The following is a 7,711-nucleotide window of genomic DNA, read 5'->3' as shown; positions in this document are numbered from 1 at the left end:
ACATGAGTCTCAGGATGTGTGTGGCTCAAACAACAGCTTTTAGTTTTTACAGTTATAGGATACAAAAATAGAGAAGATAAGGGCCTTTAGAACAAACTGCTTGGTGACAGTGCTAGGACTTAATATAAAATACAGACTGTATTATTCGTTACATTAAAGGTGTCAGATTCACTTTCAGTAAGGGCCACAAAATGAGAATCATATGAATCACTTCAAGGTTCATACAGTTGTAGTTATATATACATTAGTTTGAATGTGAAAAGCATGTACCAAGCAAACTTTTCACATGTAATTTTGTCCACATAAAAAATAGCTTTAAGCACGTGAAACGTGCTCATTCATCTAAAGAAGTTTACATCTTTGTAAACTGATTAAATATTATTTTCTTGCTATTTTTATGCCCTTTTAAACACAGCCAATCTAAATTATAAGTACACAGTTTATATCACTGGACATTTTGAATGCATTATCCTATAAAAATAAAATCTAAGTGAGTGACTCTCTGGAAAATAAGACAGCAATCAGGCTGTCAGCCAGTTCTCCTCTACAAACATTGCAAGAGCTTAGTCCGCACGGCTGGGAATAAGTCAGACATACATGCCAACCCTCCTGATTTTTCCGGGAGAATCCCGAATTTCAGTGCCCCTCCCGAATAGTTTTTATATTACTATTTTAGTATTACTCTTTCTGGTTCGTAAAATAAACTTTTAACATATTTTCAGGCGAGAATGTAGCTGTGTAAACTTCAACTATCTGAACTGGCAAGAACAGCGAAGTCCCAGCACATCGTTTTCAAACCCCCGTGGTCTTGCATTACCCAGGTTAAACATGATATATAAGTCACTTAGATAACCTAAAAACGTTATAGTTTGGCTTTTTTCAGTGTTTTATTTGTTTGTGAGTGAATCGGTTTGGCTGAGATTAAAGTTTAACTTAAATTTAACTTTATTAATCCCTCGGGTGGATTCCTCCTTGGTTTTCACACAGCTGAATAAACATCAAACAGAAAACTGATTAAACAAAAGTGTGAGATGATCGAGAATTTACGGCAGTGTACGGTCATATTTTAGATAGCAAGGAGCAGATGGCAGAGTTTCACTCCACCGAGAGAGCTCGTGACGGAATTCTGAGGGCTAGACCGTTCAATTTCACAGTCACTCACTTCCGGCCTACCCGGCTTTTGGAGGACCTGGCCCACGTAGACCATGAAGGCCGAGCCCTCAGGGGGATGCAGCCTGAATCTGGACATCCCCGCTGTTTCGGTTCGACAGTAATAACGGCGACATTTAACTTTTTTTATCCGATAAATAAACACTGTAAAATTCACGTTTTTTGTATATATATATATGACCCCCTCCCAATGTCTCCCTAATTCTGAGGTGTCAAGGTTGGCAAGTAGGTCCTATGAAGTATTCTTTTGGGGTGGGTGTTGGACTTTGGGCTCTCTTTTGTCACAAACTTTGTTCATAATTTTAATGGAATTTCTGATGGAACTAATTGGCAAAAGGCTTCCACTTTTATGGCCCCAGAATTGTATCTCTGTTCTTTGCAGAGTGGTAAATGAATTGATTCTTCTATAACACTTTTCTACTCTCCCGGAGCACTCGAGGAGCTTTATATAACCTGCCACATTTGCACAAGTGCTTTCTTCTATGCTTTTTCTAAGTGTTCTCTAGCTAACATTCTCACACATTCATTCGCATTCATACTCTGATGGAGCAACTTGGGGTTAGTATCTTGCCCAAGGATATTTAACATGTAGACTGGGGGAGCCAGAAACAGCTTCCTTACTTTTGTTTGTTTTCAATCACTTCAATTTTATTTATAAAGTGCCAAATCACAACAACAGTCGCCTCAATATGCTTTATATTGTAAGGTAGACCGTACCATATTACACAGATGTTTGTACCACTCTCTCCAAACCATCTATCACAGCAGTTCTCAGTGCCATCTTGTAGCCACCACTTTGACTCTTACTGCTATCCCTTCTGTTACACTTCACCCCAAAACTCCTCTCCACACTCATCTAGCTTTGCATGGTTGACCGCATATATTTAAACCCTACTTCCGTTACTACCTCTGCTTCTTGCAGTTTCACTATTGCACCTGTCTCCTTCTCATTTGCTCAAATTCATTCTGTCTTGCTTCGACTGACTTTCATTCATTCTACCTGTCCATGAAGACTATTGCTTGACCTCCTGTGTCTACCTGTCAATCACACGGCAAAAAAGAAGGGGCTTAGAGCTGATCCCTAGTGTAATCCAGCTTAAAACCATTTCTCACTCCCATTGTACACCAGTAGTAATATAATGGTACTTTTTTTTGCCCCCCCCCCCCCACCCCTCACCCCCCACTTCCCCTCTCCCCCCACTTCCCCTTTCCCCCATGTGCGTCCATGTGCGTGTGTGTGTGTACGCGTGTACGGGCCTTGCACGTGCATGGGAGTTCAGGGGTCATATGAGTTCACAAGTGTTTAATAGCGTTTTATTTAATGAAACCATTATGTGTTTTAATTAAACTCTTTTTAACTCTGCAACAGTTAGACTCGATGATTACACCGAGGGGGTTACAGTTAGGCCTCCAATAGTCAGCAAAAGAAGTCATGAAACAATAAAAGAGGCTCCTTAATCAAGAGCGTCTCAGCAAACATCCCAACTGTAGGCCATTACAAACAGTTGCATTATCTTATCTTATCATGTCAAAGGTCAACTGAAACTGTGTCCAACCCCACGGGGGTACTCTGTCTCAGATCTGAGACAGAGTACCCAGCGTGTCAAGAACGCCATCCAGAATAACACAGAACAAAGTGTGAGTATAGTCATAAATAAATCAAAAGAGCCAAACATATCCTGTTTTTGAAATGATACACTATATATATTATAATGTTTTTAACACACGTATATCTCCACAGCAATCACACAACCCCTTCCCATTATGGACCCCATGAAGACCCCTTGATGCTTTTGGAATATTTATGCGATATCGAACTCCCAGAACAACAACAACCAGAAAAACCACAACCTTTGTGCAACAACGGAGACTCGGAACCATTCTTCATCGCCGGTCCATGCCTAACCGCGAGTGAGTGTCTGCCTAATGATTTCAGCGATGTTTTCGAGTACAGTCTATCAGATTTCAATATAGTTGATATACCCACCACACCAGATTGTCTCAGAAACAACACTGATTCAGACATAGGTTTTGAACAAGGCTGCATAACAGACTCGCAAATATCACAGGCATACTTAAATACAGCAAACACATCTACTTTTGATCAGACCCATTCTGCATCAAAAAATGATATACTATATTTGATTGATGCCAAACTCAGCCAACATCAACAAGCAGTACAGAGGGATGTGCAATAAATAGCCGCTAAACTCACACGAGAAATAGCAGCTAAACTCAACCAACATCAATAAGCAGTACAAGTGAACTTGCAAGAAATAGCAGCTAAAGTCAACCAACATCAAGAAGCAGCACCGGGGAACGTGCAAGAAATAGCAGGGGTTCTAACTAGTATCCAGCTGATGTAGAATATTTAGCTGATTTAGAGTTTAGAAATGTGTTATCATAGAATGTAGAACTATTGTAGAGACATTGATACTGCCCTTTAAGTAATAAAGGCCTCACTGTGTCGTGAATTTAGGAGTAGATTGTAGGAGACCCCTCCCCCACTGAGTGGAAATTCCCCAGAGGATGTCTTAGGGTGGGGGTCTCAACATTTATAACTGTGGTCTGGAAGGGAGAGGGGTTTTATGACCTCTAGGGAGTTACCTACACCCACAGTGTTTTAACTGTCACGCACACACATCCACACGCACACTCACTCATGTGCACACACATACACACAGGTATGCGCACACAGGCACACACGAGCACTCACATAGACATGCGGGAACGCGCACATGTAGGCATTCATGTGCTCGTGCACACAGACACAGACAGAGTTTGCAGCACACCGTGGGGCGTTTTATGATAGGGTCACTTCTATAAAGCTGGCTGTAACTAACAAAGGGGTGAAGATTTGGAGAGGGACACCGGCATCGTCTTCCCTTCTAGAAGTGCATGCTTAAATGAAGATAAATGAGGAAGAGTAAAAGAAGATGAGTTAAAGATGAGTAAAGATGAATAAAAGTTTTGTGAAAATGACTACTGAGTCCGGTGCCATCTCTGGATGCTCGAGGAACAAAAAGAACCGGGGTAAAACTGATTTCTTAACACTGACAATAAACAATACCTCAGGTTTATTAGATCTCATTAATACCAGCTTTCTAAATAGTTGACTTTTAAAATCCACACCATGGATCCACCCCGTAAATTATTCAAACACAATGATGGCTCCACTCGAGCTAAATGGTTTGACTTTGAGGGTTTTAACCATGCGGCTGCACAATTAGTAAGCAAATGTCAAGCTTTGCATGCAAGACTTAGTAGTCTCGCTGCAGCACGCAGGGCAGTGTCTGTCAATAGAATATTGTATTTCTCTAGTCAGTATGAGCTTTTAATGACATTAGTTTACTTGTGATAGAATGCTGCATGATGATCATTTCCTAGCTTAGAACTGATTGTACTTTCCATTGTTCTGGACTGATTGTTCTTTATAAAACGTGTTCTGATATTTGTATCTGAATCTTTCCACAGCGATAGTAAGAAGTCAAACAAGTTTCTGACCTCGCGCACACACACACACACACAATTACATACGCACATGCTCACGTCAAATGTATTCATTTTTCTTGTGTATAAATAAAGACAAGTGCAAGAACAGAGCGCGCATTTCACAGGGCCCCCACTCTGATGTGAGCGCTCTGCAAGTTAAAACTGCAGCGTCTGTTTGTGTGTTTTCTCCTCTTAGACTCTCAGCTGAAGAAGTGTCTTTGAAATAAATCTCTTGACAGTGTCTAATGCGCGTCCTTGTCCAACTCATTCCGAAGCCGTTACTGATGATGCTGTTGATCAACCAACCGAAACACATCCGGATTTGCCTGTAGCCATGAATGTTACTGTTGCAGCGACTGTTGTTACTCAAGCCACCGTCAATTGTCTTATTACCGGGGCTTCTGTCATGCCTGAAAGGGTGTGTGCACCTAGCACACATGCTTATCTGGGTGCTGCTGCTGCTACTGCAGATGCTGCTGCTGTTGCTGACGCACCACCACACAACCCCTCAAATAAAGGAAATTCCTCAAGTGTTAACCATTCACATAGTGTTCATTGTGTAGGTACAGCATTACAGTGTTTGGATTTGGCTCATCATGTGTGAAAAAACTCTGCAGACGTTTACGTCCTGCTGCATGATAATAGATTACTATCTTAATGTTTAGGTGCTTCTCAAATTTGCTGACATCAGAGAATGATACTGTCTGTGTGTCGCATAGACCTACTCGAGCATGTAACTGTTTAGCAGTAGCATGTTTTTCATGCTCGGGGGCTGTTGGGTTTAATGAATGTGCTATGCAAAGGGAGAAGCACAAATTGTTGTGCGTATTGTCTGGTGTGTACAAATGTTTACCCTTCTTTGAGAGAATCTCGTCATAAGGGATGTTTGCCAGTTTTAAGCGAGCCCCGCCGCTACTGTTTTGTGCAACCGTGACAATAAACTCTAATGCATCATCACCGATGGATTCGTCATTACTTTGCATAACTTGAGCTATTTGGTTGAGAAACAGGTCAGGGTCATAGTGATCATCAGGATTTAAAACAGCTTGAGCATCAGAAGCCAACGAGGGCCCACGCAGGACCACATTTAGAACACAACCCTGCTGAGATCCAGCCACTGCTCTATCTATCACATTAGCTAAGCAGCTTCTAACTCTTTCTGGCACTTGTTCTGGATCATCAAGACTTATGTCCCTAAAATCAAGGCGCTCGCACAATTCTCGGGCGTTGAAATTAGGTATCTCTCTGATGCTATGATGACTGTGACTGCCAGACCCAGACTGAACAATGGGCTCGACTACTGCAGCACCTGTTTGTGAATGGTTAACACTTGAGGAATTTCCTTTATTTGAGGGGTTGTGTGGTGGTGCGTCAGCAACAGCAGCAGCAGCAGCATCTGCAGTAGCAGCAGCAGCACCCAGATAAGCATGTGTGCTAGGTGCACACACCCTTTCAGGCATGACAGAAGCCCCGGTAATAAGACAATTGACGGTGGCTTGAGTAACAACAGTCGCTGCAACAGTAACATTCATGGCTACAGGCAAATCCGGATGTGTTTCGGTTGGTTGATCAACAGCATCATCAGTAACGGCTTCAGAATGAGTTGGACAAGGACGCGCATTAGACACTGTCAAGAGATTTATTTCAAAGACACTTCTTCAGCTGAGAGTTTAAGAGGAGAAAACACACAAACAGACGCTGCAGTTTTAACTAGAGATGGCACGATACCACTTTTTTATGTCCGATACCGATACCGATATCATAAATTTGGATATCTGCCAATACCGATATGAATCCGATATAGTGTTTTTTAATCAACAAAACTGTTTTTTTTTAATATCTTGCTGCATTTTGTATAAGTTCATACTCAAGTTTAAAACAACAACTACACTAAAGCTATTCTGTTATACCTGTATGCAAAAAAAAATATTTCATAGTTCAGCAATACTGATCAATCTAATAAACTTAAACCTACACCATCCTCCCTATTCTGGTATTTTAAAGAGTACTTAGCATAAATATTAAGCAGCCTAACTAATAGGGTTCCAACTCCCAGCAACAACAAAAATAAATAAATAAAAAATAGGGAACCACCCCTCACGCTCCACCTCATGATGCTTAATCGACGTAACCAACCTTAATTTGATGCAGTGTGAAAAAAAAAATGCACAGAAATCAATTATTTTTCAAGAAATATTAAATAGATTCAACATCTTTCTTCAACAAAATTGCAGACTGCACAGATGGTACCTTCCCAAAGGAAAAAGTACTATAGCTTACTAGGGTATATATATTAGACTTAATAGTTACTATATACAGTAATGGACTTCTATTTATTTTGCATCAAATTAAAACTTTGGGTGTCAGATAATTATTTATTAAAAGCTAGACATTTTAAATGAGAATAAGAAAGAAAAGTATGTCTTTGTGCCCCCTTTTCCCTGTTAATGCCCTATCGGCCCCCCTGGCTAAACTTTGCTAGATCCGCCCCTGCACAGTTACCAGCGTCAGCTACGTAGAAAAAGATCCTCGAGTAGAAAGTAATAATAAATAAATTCTAACAACAGCTGATCAAGCTTAAACGTGCTGCTGTTGTTCAGCCGCTGGTTTCCTCTTTCTGGTGCAAAGTGGGCCAAAAGCAAACTAGAGACACGGACTCGCGACAGAAAAGCCGATCAGCTGATCATTAAGCAGTTTCATGATTGAAGTAGCAGCAAGAGAGAGAGAGAGGCAGTCGCTCCATATATTAGTTGTTAAGCTTAACGCAGGAATGCTTTACAAACATTCAGAGATGGACTTACACACTTGCTTTGCTTCTCTCGGGATAACTTTGTTGGAGATGAAATGCCGGGTTGCTAGCGAAGCTCCAAATGCTATCCAGACCACCGACAGGTCCCGCATGCCACAGCCGCTCTATCACGTGATGCATATTGCTCCGACGTGCTAACGTTCTGAGGCGAGTTACGGCGTGTTGCAAGTTTTGTGAGGTGCTTTCGTGATATTTAATGGATCGGATTACATTTTTTATTTTTCTCCGATATCCGATCCA

The sequence above is a fragment of the Astatotilapia calliptera genome, unplaced genomic scaffold (genome assembly GCF_900246225.1).
Source record: "Astatotilapia calliptera unplaced genomic scaffold, fAstCal1.2 U_scaffold_66, whole genome shotgun sequence".
NCBI classification, from domain to species: Eukaryota; Metazoa; Chordata; class Actinopteri; order Cichliformes; family Cichlidae; genus Astatotilapia; species Astatotilapia calliptera.
Note: the sequence above shows the minus strand (reverse complement) of the source record.